Genomic DNA, 20179 nt, shown 5'->3' on the forward strand with positions numbered 1-20179 from the left:
CACTGCGACATTTTCGGATATCGTACGCTCATGAATACATCGATCAACCATCGGAGGTGTCACTGCGAATGCATACACGTTCTTATAAAAAGTGTGAGCGAACACGCCGACATTCGCGCGAGCGTCGGGGCTTCCGAAGTAATTTTGACACTCGGAAGCTGCAGACGGGCGAAAAACGGTGTCAATATCCGTCTTGCGAATCTTCGAGCTCTTAGAACCGAATACATTCTTCTTTCTGGGGTTTTGCGTGCCAAAACCAGTTCTGATTATGAGGCACGCCGTAGTGGAGGGCTCCGGATTAATTTTGACCACCTGGGGTTCTTTAACGTGCACTACAACGCAAGCACACGGGCGTTTTTGCATTTCGCCTCCATCGAAATGCGGCCGACGGGGCCGTGATTCGATCCCGCGACCTCGTGCTCAGCAGCGCAACGCCTTAGCTGACTGAGCCACCCCGACGGGTAGAACCGAATACAGTCGGAACTGTATATACTGAACCCACATATAACGAATTATCGTGTATAACGAACAGCAGTAAAATCCCCGTGAAAATTTTTCTATAAAATTTTTATTTTATATATCGAATTACCTATATATATCGAACTTTTTTGTGATCCCCTTCAGATTCGACATAGCCGGGTTTGACTGTACAAGCCGCCACTACAACAGCACGAAGTCTACGCGTTTGCGCACGCTCTGGCGTGGGAACTTTTGACGAAGACCGTACTTGGCATCCCCTATTTCGCTTATGTGTTCAGGCGCTACGAGCAGCTTCAGCGCAAGGTGCCTGCAGGCATCGTGTGCCTCAAGCTTTTCACACTGACGTCATCGCCGGGCTTATATGGTGGAAGCATATCTCGTATAGGAGACGTCACGCGTTCACGGCGCCTCTAAGCCACTGTTCATCTCCAGGCAAGAGGTTGCACTACCTACCAAAAATGTTAGTAAAGCCGCGCATGACTGTACGACATGGTTGAGAAGGCCCACGAATTATGCGTTCTAACGCTGCCGAGGATCGACCACCGGATTCACTTTATATAACTTCAAGCGTGCCATGAAATGGGTGCGCGTATGTTGCTGTTCAGTGGGTGGCCTCATTTTCGTCATGTGCGCTTCTAATCTCATTTCACATAGGTTACACTAAGTGGAGCATATTCCGCTTACATTATATGGAGCATTAGCGGAACGAGATTGGAGTGTCGGGGTGCGAGTTACTGCGGCAGATGATAGAAGTTTCTTGTATTCAGTGGTAAGGCGTCACGATCGTGAATTAACTGCTAGAAAATGAGATGGCGTATGCCTAACCTTTTCTACGCGTTTGTTTGTGTTATCAGGCTAGCGTTGATATTCGTCATTGTTAGTGGACTCTAAAATGCGCGCCCGCCCTCCGCGACGTTATGGTTTATCGTGTTGGTTTTCTATAGCGTAACATCGATTCCCGCAGTGCGTGAAATTTGTACATTATTTTAAAAATATATGGGCTCAGAACGTGGCAGTGTTTTAGCTTTCCTGGCTTTTTTTTTTCGCTTTCTTTTGCTTATGTGAGATCGCTGGTACGTATAAGACGTATATGGCACGTATATATTCCTTGTGCGCTTCTGAGTTTACCTAGGTTTGAAGTCAGCTCCTGTTACGTCCATTTCTTTTCCAAGTTCGCGTCCTTCTTTGCGATGTTTATCCGTCACCATTCAACTTTACATTTAGGACAACTGAAAGTTGAACAAGTTTGTAGAGAGTTCATTTAGGCTGATTGATACATCTTGTGAAACTGCACTTTTTTTTTTTGTTAGGGGCAGACAGAGTACTTGACGTCAATTTGACATTAATCGAGCATAAACGTTCGTTCACTGGTGGGACACCTTCGAACCTTTCGTTACACTATCGCGATTTCAAGTGCACACCAAAATTTGCGAACAGTCGAGGCATGGCATAACATTAAGAGCGGTAGCACGTGCGTAAGTCAGCTCTGTGTTATCTTACACAAATCATTGTCATACCTAAACAGTTATTTTTCGCCATTTCCCGCTCGCGTGTCCATGATTGACAGGTTGGCGCTGCCTTCCCTCGAGCATGCGCAGATACGTTTTGTGCATATCTTCCTTAGTTTCTGCCACTGTGCGACCTGTCAGTTTATAACAGGCATTTGTGTTATATTTTTCATTATACATGACTTCCGTTCTTGCACGTTTGCCTTTTAGTATCATCATCATAAGCCTATATTTATATCCACTACAGGACGAAGGCCTCTCTCTGCAATCTCCAATTACCCCTACAAATTACCCCTACGCCTGCAAATTTCCTAACTTCATCACCCCACCTAGTTTTCTGCCGTTCTCGACTGCGCTTCCCTTCTCTTGGTATCCATTCTGTAACTCTAATGGTCCACCGGTTATCCATCCTACCCATTACATGGCCTACCCAGCTCCATTTTTTCCTCCTAATGTCAATTAGAATATCGGCTATCCCCGTTTGCTCTCTAATCCACACCGCTCTCTTCCCGTCCCTTAACGTTAGGCCTAACATTTTTCGTTCCATCGCTCTTTGTGCGATCCTCAACTTGTTCTCGAGATCCTTTGTTAACCTCCAAGTTTCTGCCTTTTAGTATAACATGAATCAACTTAGTATAACATGAATCAACTTTACCAACCCGGCCAGCTTGCAGCACTTGTGCGATTGAAGGGCAGAGCAGAACGAGGCCGGCCGTCGCTCTCTCGAGAGAAGCCTCCGTGGCGACCCCTGTCGGAGAAAGGGGAATCGATTAGCGGGAGAGCCGCTCGCTAATCGAGTTCGCTCCCTTCCTTTGTTTAGTGCGCCGCCGCAGAAAGCTATAGTGATCAACTACACCTGGTCCCATCCGACTCCCACGCAGCGCAGCGAAATAAACGCCGCCGTAGCGAGTTTTAGAAATTCGCCGAAGGCGGCGCCATACAGGCCTGACCATTAAACCATAAGTGTGGAATCAGCGTGGCACTATACAGGTGCACAGAATCCAAGTAGGCTTTTATTTTTATTGTTCTTTGAATAGTTTGTATTTCTAGCAGTGTAGTTGCGTGCCAAGTTCCATTAACTAGTCTGCATATTTTAATTACTTGCCCGCAGAATGAAATGGAAAGACTTAGTTTCTTTATTGCATGTTGCACATATCCGATGAAGCCACACCCAGCACTTTTGTTGGAATACAAACCTTAAGTCCCATTAGAAAACACATTGAAATTTCCACAAACAGTTGGAATTTTGAATCTGTTTTAGCCGTTTCACCACCACTGACAAATCTTACACCTGTCACACTTGAACACCAGCAAGCCTTTTAAGTTGAAGAACACAGTGACCCTGCACTTGGCGCATTACAGTCGAAACTGGCCGACCGCCATGCGATTACAATCAAAATCAATGTACTTACCTATACGACGTTGACGACTAATTACAGAAAGGTCTCAGGTGGGCGGGCTTTTCCCGTTGCGCGTCGGCAATTACTCCGTCGTGACCGCTTCCCTTCAACCGGGGTTATAGCGCGCGAGAGGATTGACGGCGGACGATAGGGGCGAGTCGGTGTTACGTACCGTTCCCGTAGCTTGCTCGCGGGACCCGTGTGTAGTCTTCGCCGCACTGCACGCATTTGGCGAGACGCTAGCGCAGGAGGCGCTTAAGCCTTTTCCGCACAACAGCAGCACGCGTCCGCTCAATCGCTGCTCGTCCTGATGGGAGCGGGACCTTATACGCGTGCCACGCGTGTCGAAACGCGCGCTGTACGCCGACATTGTCATCGAGTACTCGTTGCATTTGTTATTTTTCTTTGTGAACTTCCTCTCTCGTGTCATTGGCGTAAGTGCCGTAGGTTGCTAAGGAGCTCTGAGGCAACGTTCGGCACTCCGCGCTTCTGAGGAACTGCTCTTCATGCCTGCTTCTTCGTGTTCCTTGTCATCTTGTTATTGCACCTCTTCTTGCTTTTCCTTTGATTTTCGGAAGACTTGTCTGCCCTTGCCGGTGCGCTCTATCAATTCTTCTATCGAGGACCACGACGCGTTCCTTCGGAAAACCGTGGCAACGTCCGTATGTGCGCTGAGTGAAGAAAGCCTGGACGGCGGGCGCAAACACACACACGCACACGCAGACGCGAGTACGCAGACACTGGCAGTCGTGTTATATATCTCCTTTATTTTTGTGTACGTGTGTCCGTTCAGGCCTGTCGTCCACGCGTTGTGTCGTGTCATCGACTATCCCAGGAAAAAAAAATTATTCGCAGAAAAGGAAACACGTATGTAGTACAGTGCTTGCGATGAAGCTGGTCCCCTCGTGGCTGTTATTTGCCCAACGATATATACCAGCGCGTTTCTTCGACGACTGTCGGATTAAATATAACGGATTCGAGATATGATAACGTTTTTTTTTTTTTTGACCAAGCCTCGTGTATCGCTCCATCGCATATGTTACAGACGGACATCAAATTTTGCGCTGCGTTCGACTTTTAGATCAATTAAACGAATTCACCTTCTTTGGTTATCTCACCCGCTTCGCGTGGATGGCTGTTTGGCAGAATAAAAAAAATCACAGCATATCCACGGGGTGTATGATGATGAGTGGGCGAAGCTCCGGAGGGAATCATCGGATCTCCCGCTTAAGGGTACGCTAGCACAAACGCGTTAGAAACGTGCAGTACTCTCTAGTAAGGGGGAGCGGCCACAGCGTCTTACGCAGCCATTTACACATGCCGGAACGTGCACCGCGTTTGCCGACGCCATCACATGACTGCTGAGAGAGTATACCCCCCGTATTCATAAACGCTCCTCGACTTGAACTTGACTTGCCACCGCTTTGGGCAGCGCGTTCGAAACGCGTTGAAGGTAAGGCGGAGAGGCCACAGCGTCTTACACCAGCTTCGTACACGGGCCGTAACGCGCTAGCACAAACGCGTTAGAAACGCGCTAGAAACGCGGCCTTTCGTTAATGTTGGGTATTTATTGCCATCGTGGTGCGTGTGTCCATGTCCGCTTCGTGGCGTAGTGGGCTAACACCGCGCGCTCGGAAGCGAGGGGTCCCTGGTTCGATTCCGCGCTACGGACACAACTTCGGAATTTTTTTTCTAATTTTTCTCAGACTGGTTACACACTACTACTACGACGACGGGGACAAAAGGGTGCCGCTATAAGGAGCTTCGCCCCTAAAGCTACGCCGATCCCGAAGGCAATGTAATCAAAGGTGGGCCGATCCCGGAGGCTCTGTAATTAAGGATGACTTGGCGGGGCCACTCCGGATACCAAATGCGAGACGTGAGATGTCACCGCATGGGTCTTAGGATGTGGTTTGTAACCTGAGCCGATGCTGGAGGCGAGGCTGTGCAGCGTCACAGCATCCACATGCCTCATACAGCACTATATGTGACAACTAGAGGTAACTAATATAAGTGTCCCTATAGCTGCATATCTCAGCAGGTCTTGCGTGAGGCTATCGCTTGAGTTTGACAATCGTCCTCTCATGGCTTGTGCTCAATCTTTAAATTACAAAATGTTGCTAATTATCTTTTTGAATTAGTGGCCCTGGCGGGCATGTTGTGATAGGTGGTGTCCGAAACCATGACCTACATGACGTGTTTCCTGCAATCGCTACCTCCGCATGCATCCAGCAAACGTGCGGCTTTCGACATCTGTATTTGTTACTCGGAGGGCGCAGTCGCTGGGGCAACGATTTGGACACCACCTACTGCAGAATTGTAATTGCAGTCAATCGATCAATACTGATCCATATTGGCCATGACATTACCCTCCTTATCTTTCACTGGATAAATATTTCTCTTTCCTATGGCAATTTTCCTCCTCTCTGATTTCGTGCGGTCCACATTTTTTCTCTGCTTCCTAAGTATTTCCGAGATTTCTAACATCAATTACTTTCTTCTTGTTTATCAGCTTTCGAAGTTGAACAAATTATACCTGATCTCCTGAGTTATACACTTTCACAATTTTGTCGTTTCTTTCTTAGGTCCTTTGTTACTTGGCAGAGCTCGCCTACTTGTTGCCTTGGTGCCTTACCTCCCACTTCAGTTGCTGCTTATGAAATCGGTCTATAGTTACGGTTTCATTCATTATATCTGTGGTATCTTAATCGTTTCACCATATCTTCATCATGTTTGATCACGAGCACCAGCCTGAGTTCTTCGGCTTTTACCCCGACTGCTTCAAGGTTGTGCATAACCTTATGCTAGGAATTTCGTGCATATACCCCGGGTTTCGAGAAATACGGACTGAGAAAGTGCCGCGAAATACACTGCTGTTTCAGTAGAGCTTTCCCTACTGCAATTTTTATTGCGCTCAAACATAACTTCAACTTAAATTTGCTCTGCATTTCTTTCCTCTTCATGCTGTAGAATCGGAATAAATATGAAATTCTAAGATAAACACAACAAGCCGCTAAGCACAACCAGGCAGTGCGAGAAGCGACCGCAAAAGAATATCGTACGAGAATTCCAGTCAATTATACACAAATTTACAGATTGCGTGTAACACAATTTTAACGCATACCTCGAACAAAGCAAAGCAGTACCATGTACAAATAATTTACTAGTAATTAATACACAATACAAATTCAACTAATACTCTTACAAGTATTTCACATGCTAAGTCGCGCCTAGAATAGGGTGTCATAAGTCAGGTAGTGAGAAAAAACAGCGAGATAATAAAACAGCTCGAACAGCAATGTATTTTGCTGGAGACTGCGAACACTTTAAATGAAGTTCGCGCTTGGCATGTCCGCTGTGCACACTGCCTCTCCGATCTCCGAAATTAAACCCTGCCTACACTTCTACTCTAAACTCGCTTGATGTTTCCGTGTCCAGCGTGTTTACAGTTCCCAGTTACTCCAACTAGCTCATCAGCTTTTTGCAGATCAGCAGCTGACTTCCTGAACTTTGTCGCATAGAAAACACGCTAACGATGGTCAAGGTCCTGAGTCCGTTTCACCCCGCGCGAAGTTCGCGCTTGGCCGCCCGGTTATTAACGAGCTCGTCAAACATCGTCCTCGCGTGGCCCGTCGGCCCAATTAGGCGGGCCTCAGAAAAAACGCCTGTGCACTCTGCACAGATCTCTAGTTGTGCTTATATATATATGGAGCACACAAACAAAATCGCTCGCCGATTCGGTAGGGTAGTTATACGCCGTCTCGCTAAGGTCGCATTTACACCGGCGAGCCGCGGAGGTTCGAGTCGGCCGAAAGGCGACCGTTTCGGTTGTCGCTTGCTGTTCAACTTTTGAGCTCCGCCTCTATATATAGTCGCAAAGAGAGAGAGAGAGAGAGAAAATTATTTAATGAAAGGCAGGGAGGTCAACCAGGACTGAGTCCGGTTGGCTACCCTACACTGGGGGAAGGGAAAAGGGGGAGAGAGTCGCAAAGATGCTTAACTAACCAGTGACGCGGGATCAAGATGTCGGAATTCGGTTATGGTTATTTTACGGGGCAAGCAGACGCGGATTCCGCCAGTCGTGGGTCATTTCGGCGTGAGGACGGGAAAGTCGCGCCTGCCGGTCTGAACGTCGGTCGGCGTGAGTCGCTCCTGTGCTCCACTCGCGCAGAAAAGTAATGCGTGACGTATGAAAGAAAGATATTAGGTACGCGCCGTGTAATTCGAAGTAATAAAATTATGCATTCTGCTTCTACGCCGCCAGACATGACGCATTTATTACGTGAAAGGCAGCGGAGTTCTGACCAAACGAGCGGAGGGACATATTGCTACGACCAGCGGCCACAGCGCATCACCTGCGCTCGCGAGTCGCGACCAAAATATAGTACGTCGCCTGTATACGCTGAAAACGCGAATGTGTTGCACTAGCAATGTGTGATTTGACGTAAGCTTGCGTGCACAAGTTGTCCTTGTAATATATGAAATGGATATTCCCTAGAAAACGTCGCAGATTTAAAAAAAGAAAACTGCCCAGGGAAAGGCGCGGAGTGATACCTCTGCGATCGCACCACTTGCGTTTCTTCCACAGCGTTGCCTGCTACGTATGAAACGGAGTATATAGCGTTCGTGTTTTGTCGTTATATTGCTCATTTTTAGCGATGTACTAACTGGCCCAAACATCTACCCTATCCGTGGAGTAATTAGTCCCTTACCACTGTCCGCCTCCTCAGCGCCTACCGCGCGCGACGCCAACTGAATGGAAGCGCAACGCAAGCATTAGCAGCGTACATTGGGCGAGAGCCCTCTTCCTTCCTCGTCTGGAACACGTCTGTCGGCAGTCGTTGATGACTGATATACGTTACCGATTGGTGTACACTCGAGTTGTTGAGACGGACAACGGATGAGCCAGCACCAGTGAGTTGACACCATATAGAGACTCCTATTAAAATTGTTGGAGGGGACTTTGCATGACGCTGCTATTATTAATATATCATGTAAATTATGATTCGTATACGTGGATTTGTCTAATTGGGTTTGTGGCTTCAGACGTTCTTGTGACGATTATTACGCTTTTATTATTTTTACATTTCCGAGCACTCGTATATTTTCGCAGCACACCGCGTTTTCGTATTTTCAGACTTGCCAAGCGCCCTCTCGTGGTAATACGTTCGTAGCCGCATTGCTATCATACAGAAGCGTCATACTTAACTTCTTAACTATTCCTCTTCGACGTCACTTTAAATTTAGAGCGTGCTCGAATAACTTGGGGATATGAGGAGTTAAATCTTGAACACCACATTCGGGAAAGCGGCAACGAATATTTCCTCTTTATGGAAGCTTCCCCGCTGTGTTTTGTTCGTTTCGCCCGTAAACGTCCCTTTGTCCCGCCAAATCAGCATAATTCCCCTTTCAGTGATAATTCGCTTCAACGTCGTCTGCTCCGATTCCCTTCAACTTGCTTTCGGTATGCTTCTAAGCGCTGCTTTAACGGTGTTGTAAGACCTAGCCCTCGCGCCATTAAACATCAGATATCATCAACGGTGTTGTAAGTGTTATTCGGTATGACGGCGCTAAGTAGCCCGCTCCGGACCAGAGTCGTTCGTTGTTTGCGTAATCGCTTCGCTTTGAAGCTCCTTGAACTTTTTTTTTTTTCTTTTTTGACGGCGCGAGTGCACAGCCAGAATGGGAAAGGAGAATGGGGAAGGAGTAACTGAAGAAATGAATCGAGAAAGAAGTACACGTAGGGGTGAATTAAGGAAGAACGACAGCAATACGAAAAGCTGGAGGGAAAGAAGAGAGAAAAATGGGGGAGGCGCATTAGGGGGAGGCGATAGCGAAATAATACGGGAAGGAAAACGGCAAGGCAGGACCGAGCAAAGAACAATTAGTGAGGGACGAAGAGATTAAAGAAATGAGTACGTAAAGAAGAAACGAAGGAAGGAAAAACAAGTGAAGAAATAAATGCGGGGAATGAGTTAAGGAAGGCACTGAACCAATTAAGGAAGAAGTTAAGGTAGAAGGGAATGAAATGAGGAAATGGGGAATTAATAAAGGGAACAAAAAATAGAAATTGAATTCAGGAAAAACAAAGGGTGAAAACACGAAGAAGCAATTAAAAAAAGATTGAAGCAGAGGCAAGGAAGAAATGAAGCACCGAATGAAGACGGACAAGGACGAAGCTGAAAGGAAGAGTGATAGAAACCAGGAACAAACACTTAATCATTTGGTCCCTCGTGTGTTAAAATCGCAATGACAAAAGTGAGAGAACGGTAATATGCGCTCGGTTTCGCCCACTACTTTAACACGCGTTCCGGTCATAGGAACACGTCGCTGCCTTTTGCATCCCTTGTTTCGTCCCACGCCATTTGGGTTTGGGCTTAGCGCGGTAATCCTCCCCGACACTCCGGGCGTCCCACGGAGAACTCCCCTTTTCCTTCCACCGAGACTCCCACGCACCACGGTTTGATCGTGGGCGCCGCGCGTTCGCGCAGTCGAAGCTAGGCGCTTGCATGGGCGACGATATCTCGCGGCATTCTGTGAACCTTTCCGGGGGCGGATTGAAATTGTGGGCGGTGTCTGCACGTAGCCGCGTGCACCCGTTGCTCCAGCAAAACCGAGCCGTACAGCGGAAAGTATGGAACGTGGAGTAAACGGATACGCCAAGTATGTTTACATGCGTGACTATGTCGCCTAAAGAGCGCTCAAATTTCGCGCGGATGTAACGCTTCCCGCGTGAATAAATGTTTGAAAGTTGGAAGTAACTTTAGCGTACGCTAAAAGAGGATGAAGGCAAAAGCCTGCGCGCTCACGAGACATACGTTAAGTTACTTTGACATTCTCATTCGAACGCATTGTTACTTGCTCTTAACTTGTTTTCTCCCACCAATGGTCGTTGGTTCGAGTCCCTTATTAACTATATTTTAATAAAGGTAGAGTTAATTAAGGCAGTCTAACCCACGGCCTTTGGTGGCGGCACCATGGTGGCACTGTGTGGCATGGTGGCACCATGAATTTGGGTGCCACAACGCCGGACACAGTTTTTTTTTTTTTTTTTTGACCCACGAGCCGTCTGAGGCTTTCGCCTTAATACTTGAATTAACACGTTGGACGTTCCTTACCTGCCAGTTTCATACAAAATGAATAAAAGAAGTACGCAAAACATGCCATCGACGTTATCGTCGCGTCGTCTAGCAATAAGACCAGGTATGATGACATTTTGGCGGGGTATGACGACGGTGTGACACGGAAGCGTACACGAGGCTGAAAAAAGAGTGCGCAGGCGGGATTCAGAAGTGATCCGCGAACTTCGGGGAAAACAAGTCCGTGGGCAGCGTACAGTGGGAATCGAGCTGTTTTCCTCGGTTTCGTAACGCGGTATTTTTTAGTTTTTTTTTCTCTCTCTTTTTTTTCCTTCCTTTTTTTTTTCCTGGTGAGCGTGTCTTTCGTCGTACGCTGTTCTGAAATGGAAAGCAAACGACATTGCGAAATCGTGCACGCGTCACAGGCTTTCTGGAGTACGAGAACAAGTTCGTTTGGATTCTGTATATAGAGTTGTATACGTGGTTTCCTACTAAAACGCTGGCATTGCTATGGCTCAGCTGGCATGGTAATGTCGGTTAGTACATGGATTTGCCTTATCTTCGTGCCTTCGGCTTCAAACATTTCTGCGGCTTAGTTCACAGCGCTTATTTCTCGGTCCAAGTTACGAAGCACTAGCTCCCTATATTTCTAAACGCAGAAATCGATAAATCGACTGTGCGCGCATGCAGATATATTGAGAATCGTTGCACTTACTAGCTGCCAGAGTTCTCTATAGCAAATTTTGTAGCAAACATTATGTGCAGTTGCACATCGAGGTCGAACAAAAAATGATAAAAGGCGGCATGGTGACCATATCACACGTCGCCGCTGCCACTTCCGATGATGCCACTAGCTAAGTAGACCATGGCTGCAATAATTTCTCTGTGTTATCTGTAGTTAAACTTATCACGTTTACCTGTCCAGTAACCCGGTATGCATGTAAAGGGCCTGTACACTCACGGACAAGCTCAAGCTTTCTATTCTGAACACTGTCAAATTCCGCCACGTTATTACCCATAGGCCATATTATCAGCCACCCACGGGTGATGATATGGCCAAATTCTACAATGTACAGCGATCTTGGGTAACTAGGAACAATAAAAGTAGCTTCAGTTTGCATTGTCAACGAAGCCATGCCAAGTCGTAGGAAAATCCACGACCTGTACAACTGCGGACAATTTTCCGTAGAAATTAAGGATAAACTACAGGTACTACAGGGGCGGACCTTCTGCGCATGTGTTACAGCGCCAAGTAGTCTGGCTCAGAATTCGACTACGCTTTCTGTAGTTTTTTTTTTTTCCTTTTTTTTTTTTTTTTTTTTTTTTTTCAACAGGCGCTGAATCAACGTAGCTTGCTGCTTGCGACGGATCCGCCTTTGCCAGAATACCCAAAAGAAAATTTAAAAAAAGTAAAAAAAGTTGACATGTTATAACAAATGAGGGTGCACTTTGTTTAAGGAACTATTTTCAAGACGGCGTGCGCCCCGCGCCCGTGTGTTTATCTGCATTGCCGCAGAAGGTGTTCCGTTAGTGTACCCACCATGGAAGCGGTATACTTGAACGACTGCAACGCCTGATTTCTATCTAGCAGTTTTAATGATGAACTTTACGTCTAATCCATGTCCTCCAAGCAAGATTGGTCGGCGCGCCTGATTTCAGAGGCCATAGCATGTCGCACAGTGAAACGTGCACTGTTTATTTTCCCGGGTGACATTTGTAAAACGGCGTTGTTTTCCGGCGCGCTCACACTTCGTCGTCTGCTGCTTATAACGGTAAAACACACTATAAAAATCGCGTTTGGCGTGATGCGAAGGTACTCTCTAGAGATTAAAATATAAAAAAAGGTTTATGTTCGTCTGGTACACCGTTGTAATGTTTGCCAGCCCGACGTTTGTAACGCGGTGTTTTCTTCTGGTGTACGCCTGCTTCGTCGTCTGCTGTTTATATCGGGAATCAGACGATGTTTCGAGAGTGCGCAAGCCGGTAAAAAAGCTTCGTCGAGCTTGAGGTTTGTTTGCACACGGTACAGTGAAATTTGTTCCGTTGGCCTTGTTTCGGCGTTAAGCTAACAGACGGCGCAACGCTTCGTTTCCCACGAATTCTATCTACGCTTTCTTTTTGGTGTTGCCGCAGAGGATGCATACTTCTGCTTTAATCTAGACTAAAATGTGGAAGTAATGCTGGAAGTAATGCATCCAAACGTGATATTGAAATTCATCCACCGCTTACCATCAGCCGTAAGAAATTTGAGCGCGAACGAGTGAGCGGCTTAGCCGATAGGGATTAAGGTATACCTGGAGCTCATACGTACGCAACATTTCCTACTCGCGTGAAACGGAAAAGGCTTACATCGACGCGTTGTTTTACTCCGCTCACAACTGATACCGTCTGCCATATATATAATCGTCTGCACTCAGTTTTCTGAAGACACCATTATAGAGGATAATCCGGTACAAGCGTCGACGACTGCATTCAACGCTGTTGTTCAACCACGATATTAATGATATTGCAACTACGTATGTATGAGCTTTTTTTCAGCGGCGTGCTTAATACGGTAATCTGCTGCCATGCCTGCTTGGGACAAAAGCCGCAATCGTTTCACGGCTTACACTCAGCTTGAACTTACTCATGAATGCGCCTTCTCATTAAGCGATGTGAAGACGGTAATTAAGATATCGGTAGATTAACGACGAAGTAGAGTCGGGCGGGCAATGTGTAAAGGATAATCGATGAATTTATCAGAGCAACAGGGTTGGGAAGCCAATGAAACGTGCACAGCCGAGAGTGGCAAAGCAGATTAGAACGAGCGGTGAGATTACGAAATTTCCAGGATTAGCATTAAGTCGGCGGGAGATAACTGGAAGAGGCCCTTCGCATTGGAGCTAGTGGACCTAAATATTATTAGGACTAGAATGATGGTGATGATTTCCATTATGAACGAGTTTTAGACAAAAGGAACTGTAACGCAGATATCTGCATCGGCCGGGAGCCTCCGTTGTGTACCATTTTTTTTATTGAGAATATATTTATATAAAAGAACCCGAATGTAATCGAGGTACTGGGAGCTAAAATGAAGATAGAGCGAACAAACCAAATTACAGAGAGATATAGGTCCTTAGTAGGCCACCCCGAACTATCAAACACAAATACGGAAACTGTGCTTTCCGTAATCCCCATGTTTGCAGGATGATTAAAGGGTATACGTTACCCTCTAGGTTGAATTTTGTAAAACTCCATGGGGGCAAAGCTTCCAGTCCACTAGAAAACCCGGAAGTGCATTCTGCTCCAAAAGAGATCGTTCTATAATCTCCTCTGCCGTTCTCGGCTGTGGACGTTTCGTTAGCTTCCCGACTCTGTTGCTCTGATAAATGCACCGATTATTCCTTTATGCGCACAACATTGCCTGTCCGGTTCCACTTCGTCGCTAATCCATCGGTAATCTACTAAGCCGTACGTCTTACGCTGTAGTGAGTTTAATGGTAACTCGTGAACTTATCCATTAACGATAGGCTCGGCATGCTGCTCCAGGTGTAAATGATGTGAAAAATGAACGAAGGAGAGCAAGAGAAAAGAGAAATTCATCCCAATGCACACGTGCAATGCACTATAGCGCTTATACGTGAAAATGCACGTACGCGACTGTCAGCACCGTGAAATGAACAACGTTGAAGGTACAGGTGCGTGGCAGCCTCGACAAACTAGACGCTATTAATTTCTATCTCTTTGCAAAATTACTCATTCTCTAGGACCTGTGGTCAAAAAGGGTTCGATAAAAAAAAAAAAAAACTCGCCGAAAAACACATTGTGAAAGTAGTTATGGTCAGTGACCAACTGAAAGCGAAAGAAAGCAGACGTTTCTGAGCGGCCTTACGGCTGGCTACTTTCGCTTGGTCTGCATGTGACCGTAGCTTGTTATATCACTCTGTGTACGACAGTGTCATAAACAAAGGAGCAACTGATATCTCTTTAAAGCTGGGTGCAATAAGTTTCCTCGGGAATAAAATCTGTTTTGTTTACCATCGAAATTCGAAACGCTCTCATTCAGAACGTGATGCTAAAGAGACGGTCTTCGACCAGATGCGCCGAGCGCGTCCGGTCGAAGTAACGAGCGTCTGGCAACAACACCAGCTGAGTAGAGGAAAGCCCTCAACGTTTAATATTGTATCTCGCACGGTTCCAAATACTTCTGCACACGGGACAGTATCCAGCCAAGCATTCACTGAATAACCCAGATGGCTGAAAACTAGTCTTCTTTTTCTTTTTTGCTTTTTCCTTGTGGAGATTTCAAAGGGTCGTGCAATTTTTATTGTGAAATGTATACGACTTCGGTGCGTGCGACTGTTACGACGTTGAATTATTTAACTCTCGGAATATTCCGTAGTTTGTGGAGTCTGAGAACGGGTTGACTTGCATCAGTGTACACGTGCCGTTCTTTTCTCTGAAAAAAAAAATCTTTTCTAAAGAAACATATCAAAGGATAGAGGAGCGCTGTATCGAAACAAGCATCTCCGTTTCGTTTGCTTTCTATGAGTTAAGTATCGCTGGAACGAAAGGAAAACAGCAGTCCTTTTCCACTCGTGAGGCAACTCTTCGGAAAAAGGATCACGCATGATATTCAATCGAATCTCAATAGACATTCTATGGAGGGCAACAAAAGACAAATAGGAACTCAACCTAATTTCAGTAATGGTTTTCTAAGGACATCGAAATCACAGTTGACTATCATCTAGGGCCCAATTCGGACATATTTCCGTTCGTGTTAATTTGCCCGTGGCCATAGGAATGTCCCCAACATCACGATTTGCTCGCATTTACGAACGTAAGAACTTTTCTTTTGTCTGTTTCTGAAACGCTGGTCATGGCTTCTCAAGCTTGCTCTAAGAACGAAAGTGTGGCGCTTTTGGCTATGTGCGCCAAGTACGTGGATAGTTTCTTCCTTAGTGTACGTAAATTGTTCAGCATCGTCTGAATAAACGTAGTGGTATGGACAGCGCATGTATGTTTACCTCCGTGTACGCCATTTTCTTCTGCGCCGCAAAAGATTTTATGCGCCACCAATGAACCGTGTCGCCCGGATAGATCAGTACAAAGAAGATCGGCGTCCGCTGAAGCGAAATATGATGACATTTGTTGCATTTAAAACAACACGTTAAAATCCCTACCGACTCTAGGGAGCGGAATTTTTTTCTTCATTTAGGTCATCAGTCTTTTTACACAAATAGTAGAAAATCGCAAAATAAAGAAAATAAAAATGCCAGGCCTGCGCGTCACACGCAGCACAGTCACAGCGTAAGCTAGACGAGCGTTTCGACAGTACTACCTATAGTAATTTAGTGAATGCATCAGGAACGCGCTTGGGACGCCGTCGCGCGTGCAAGCCGACGCGTTCCAATGCCGATGGCTAGCGCCGTTCGGCCCAGCCAAGCGGCCGACAATGCAACTACGGCTGTCACATTCGCTCCCATTGCAACGCACCCGACGCGGCCTGCTTGGGACGCCGTCGCGCGTGCAAGCCGACGCGTTCCATCGCCGATGGCTAGCGCCGTTCGGCCCAGCCAAACAAGCTATTGCGTGGCTCAGTAGTAGAGTATTCGCCTCCCACCACGCCTCCCACGCAGCGGGCCCGGGCTCGATCCCGGCGGAGAGCGGGTACTTTTTTTCGCATGCGATAGTGGCGATAGCGGCTACGGGGCGGCATCATCGCGACCCGAAGCGGCTACTGGAATGAGCCCCATAACAGCTTACGCTGTAAAAGTGAAGCATGTCGTTTACAACCCCTTAACTCGGCAATAAGCAGGCTTATCACATTTCGCTGAGCTTTATCGATTGAGACAGCTACAGTCAACGAAACTGATGCCTTAAACACCGCTCTCAAATGTGCCACTAAATTGTAAGCAGAACTCGTAGCAAAACTTTTAAACGGTAGTGACAGTCTCACGTAAGCTTCGATGGGGGCGAAATGCGAAAAACCCGTGTACTTAGATTTAGGTGCACGTTAAAGAACCCCAGGTGGTCCAAATTTCCGGAGTCCCCCACTACGGCGTGCCTCATAATCAGCACTGGTTTTGGCACGTAAAACCCCATAATTTAATTTTTTTTTCTCACGTAAGCTGAATGGGATTTGCGAAATTGGTGCTAGCCTAGAGCTAAAGCGTCCGCTTGAGCTACTTAACGATACGTCACCAGTCTTATCTAATCGACAGCGTTGTTCTTACGTGTCCCATAACTACATGTGCCAGAGATGTCATTTGGATATACAGTGGCGCAGAGAAACGGAATATCTTTAGGGAAAACGAAAAGAACATTGAATGGCTTCCTTGACTCGGCCGGTACAGAGAGAGAGGCAGAAGAAATGGGAAAGGCAGGGAGGTTAACCAGATGGGAAGATCTGGTTAACCTCCCTGCCTTTCCCCTTCTGTCTCTATCTCCCTCTGTACCGAGTCAAGGAAGCCATTCACTGTTCCTGTGCATTTTTGCGCGGTAAATTTCTGAAAAAATGTGGTTGATCCCTCTTATATAGGAATCGGTATAGAACACGAAAGTGAAACGTGTCTTCACAGAAGTAGTGTAATGTTTATTGCACATTGATATATAATGTCTATTGGTGTTTTGTGGCTAAAGCGCCCTTAGGCGTTGATGCACCCACGCTGACGCCTGGTGGCACGTCTCCTCCATCACGACTACCAACGTCGATGACCATGAGCAACCGTCGTGCATATGGAAGCTGCACTACGCTGCACACGCTAGCACAACGCGAAAGACGAAGCACGTAACTGACACACTAATACAACGCGCAAGACAAAGCACGTAACTGAATCGTCACCGAGTCAAATCAGCGCGTACAGCGCGTCGTAATTGCAGCCTCCGCGATCAACTTCAGAAACATTTTCAGAGCTAATTGCGTAGGCCACGCTCCGCTGTGCTGAGTACGGTGAACGCCACCTAAGTGGCGTTGGTAGTGCTTCTTGATGCCAGCGTCCCTTCGAATGCTGGCATCGAGGCGTCGTAGTGCTGAGACCACCGAAGCGTTCACTGTCGGTGCGCGTTAGTGTCATAATGCAGTACTTCTCTTTTCTGCTCGTAGGCGGCGGCACCGCCCCGAGCAAGAGCGCGGGTACACGGAGGAGTGTTAGATATATAAGGCGCGTCTGTGTAGCTCTCTGCAAATGCGTTTGTGGCGCAATGGGTTAAACGCTCGGCGATCTATCGTCGCGGACCGAGAGGTCGTGGGTTCGATTTCCAAATTTTGCATGTTTGTGGAACTTTTTCTTCTGGTTTCTTTCTTTGTATTATGTTCTATGACGTATTTCCGTGACGGAAATACGTCAGTGAAGTCTTGGTGGACCCCGGCATAAAACACTTTCGTGTTAAAAAAAATTTGGCCGCATATCTGCTTGCTTCGCTGCAAATGACATCGAAAGACGATAGTCTTCTGCCACCCCTGATACGCAACACCCTCTCTTCTCCTCCCTCCCACCCCTCACGCTCTTCCTCTCCCCTCTCACTCCGCCCATGATGGAGGCAATGGAGGTTTTGCTGAATTCAATTCAAATTTACCGCGTTCGCTCTGCTCTCGCGGCATCTGTTGAGACCTTTTATTACTGTTGGCTTAAAGCCGGGTACAGAGCCGCGGCTCCAGTCGGCTTGTTTTTAACGCGTAGCGTCTCTTCGACACCATTTCTAACGCGTTGATTTTTCATTTACTAACGTAAAAACCAGTCCAATGTGTATTCTTAATTAAACGAACGCTGCGGATCATGGTTACGTAAATATATTTTGCCTCAAATAGGCCTGAGGTTTCATTTGCGCTCTATTATGTTGACGTGTATGACCCCGTGCCACCAGTGCTAGCTGCAGAACCCTTGATTGGAGGCGTTAAGGGAGATGGCACACCAACATGGCTGCACTTCCGGCTTCAAAAACGTGACGTCAGGGCCTCTCCTGTTTTGTTTCTTTCCTCCATGTTCTGCCATCTGACTCGGTAGAGATGGCAGAACAAGTGATGTCGCTGAACCTAAGGTTCCCATATTTAGATTTTTTTTTCAGCAATTTAGCACACAAAAATACACGGGAACAGTATAAAAGACCTAAACAAAGCGCTTCCCTGTACACGCTGATTCCTGTATATTTTTGTGCTCTAAAATGCTAAAACGGAACGCAGCTGGCCTGACGAAGCGCTGGCTCCAGTCACATCCCTTGTTGACATCCCCCAGTGACAACCTCCATCTTCCTGTGGGCCTCTGTATTGTTTTGAAACCATATGTATGCTTATATATTTTGCGTGCTTGCGTTCTTTTTTTCATCGATGTTTTAATGAACGTCTCTTTTCGCCCGATTAACCGCGCCCCTTTTAATTTCATTCGGTGCATTTCAACGGAACCTTTATAAAACGGAACAATAATTTAGTAGATGCGTAACAGAATTTCTACAACGACTTTTGTGAGGGGCGACTACCTATTTTCTGTCAGTGGTATTTTTTTTGTTTTTTCTTCCCTTCCGGGCCTGCCCGCCCGTGTGCCAACCATGCTAAACGGTTCCGGCGACCATTTTACTTGCGAGCTTTCGGTATCCGTATTTTACGACGTCGTATAACGCATATAGGATTCGTGGAGGGCTAGTTGAGTAATGAGCTTGCAGTGGATGTCCGCCGCTTCAGGAGTGATCATTGTCCTGTTCGCCGGGCGATTCTCGGAAGTATCTTCGAAGCCACCTATTGTACTAAATCGGAGCGCCGGGCGTATTACAGTAAGCGTGCGGAATACGTGATTAGGGAACAGAGGAAGCGCGACAGAAACCGGGGGGGGGGGGGGGGGGGATGTGTTGGTGGTGATGTGTGTGGTGGGGAGAGGGCGAGCTCTTGGCTTAAGTGAAAACAGAAGCGACAATAACGACTGTAACAGTGCTTTAGTGCTGCATTTTCCGCAGTACCGAGTCCCTTTTATTTTCATTTTTCTTACTTTTTTTTTTCTCGTCTAGCGTAGCCCGGGAGATCTTTGTGCAATAACTTTTTTTACGACGCCGTTCGGAATTCGGCCGAATGTCCTTTGTTGAGCGAAATTGTAGCGAAGCTCAACGCGAAAAGCAAAAGACGTGGCCGTAGAAGAAGAGAGAGACAATAGATTCAGCGATGCGTTTATAGTCATATACTTTGGGCGGGGTCTTGTTACCAGTATGTTCTTTCTTTTCTGCGATGTACTGACTATTGCCCTATAGTTACCGAAGGGCCTCTGAAACGTATATACAGCGAGAACGCTGTAAATAATAATAATGCTTTTATTTCTTTTTTTTTCTTGTTTCTTTTCCTTGAGCGCTGCCGTTGTTGAAGCGATGAACAAGTTCTTTTAAGCCGGCTGAAAATGTAGCGCACGTGGAAAACGCCGCGTATGGAGGTTTTGTACCGACGTGCTCTGCGACCGGGCCCCCGCGTCTTCGTCGGAGTGCTTGGTTTAACAGTTAACCGTTAGTTGGGCGAGTTGTTTCAGCATTGCAGGCGTGTAAATGCGCCTCGAATACAAAGACGAAATAATGGGCAATGCGTTGGGTTTAGTTGCCGAGAACTAATACAATGTTATTCGCACGCGGAGGTTGTTGCACAGTCAGACACAAAAGTTTACGGACCAGTAAACCAGTAGCCAGTCAAACTGTATACGACAATGTTGTTAGCATATTCTAGTCGTGGCCCCAAATGCAAATACCCGGCTGCGTTGTGAAG

The 20179-nt window shown here is 46.7% G+C and overlaps 1 protein-coding gene across 3 annotated transcripts in view; it reads left to right on the forward strand.

Annotated features, from left to right (window-relative positions):
- Positions 1-20179, forward strand: part of LOC119433579 (microtubule-associated serine/threonine-protein kinase 3-like) — a 285069-nt gene that overhangs the window by 173501 nt on the left and 91389 nt on the right. The gene's annotated exons all lie outside the window — the stretch shown is intronic.

Source organism: Dermacentor silvarum, chromosome 11 (assembly GCF_013339745.2).
Source record: "Dermacentor silvarum isolate Dsil-2018 chromosome 11, BIME_Dsil_1.4, whole genome shotgun sequence".
NCBI classification, from domain to species: Eukaryota; Metazoa; Arthropoda; class Arachnida; order Ixodida; family Ixodidae; genus Dermacentor; species Dermacentor silvarum.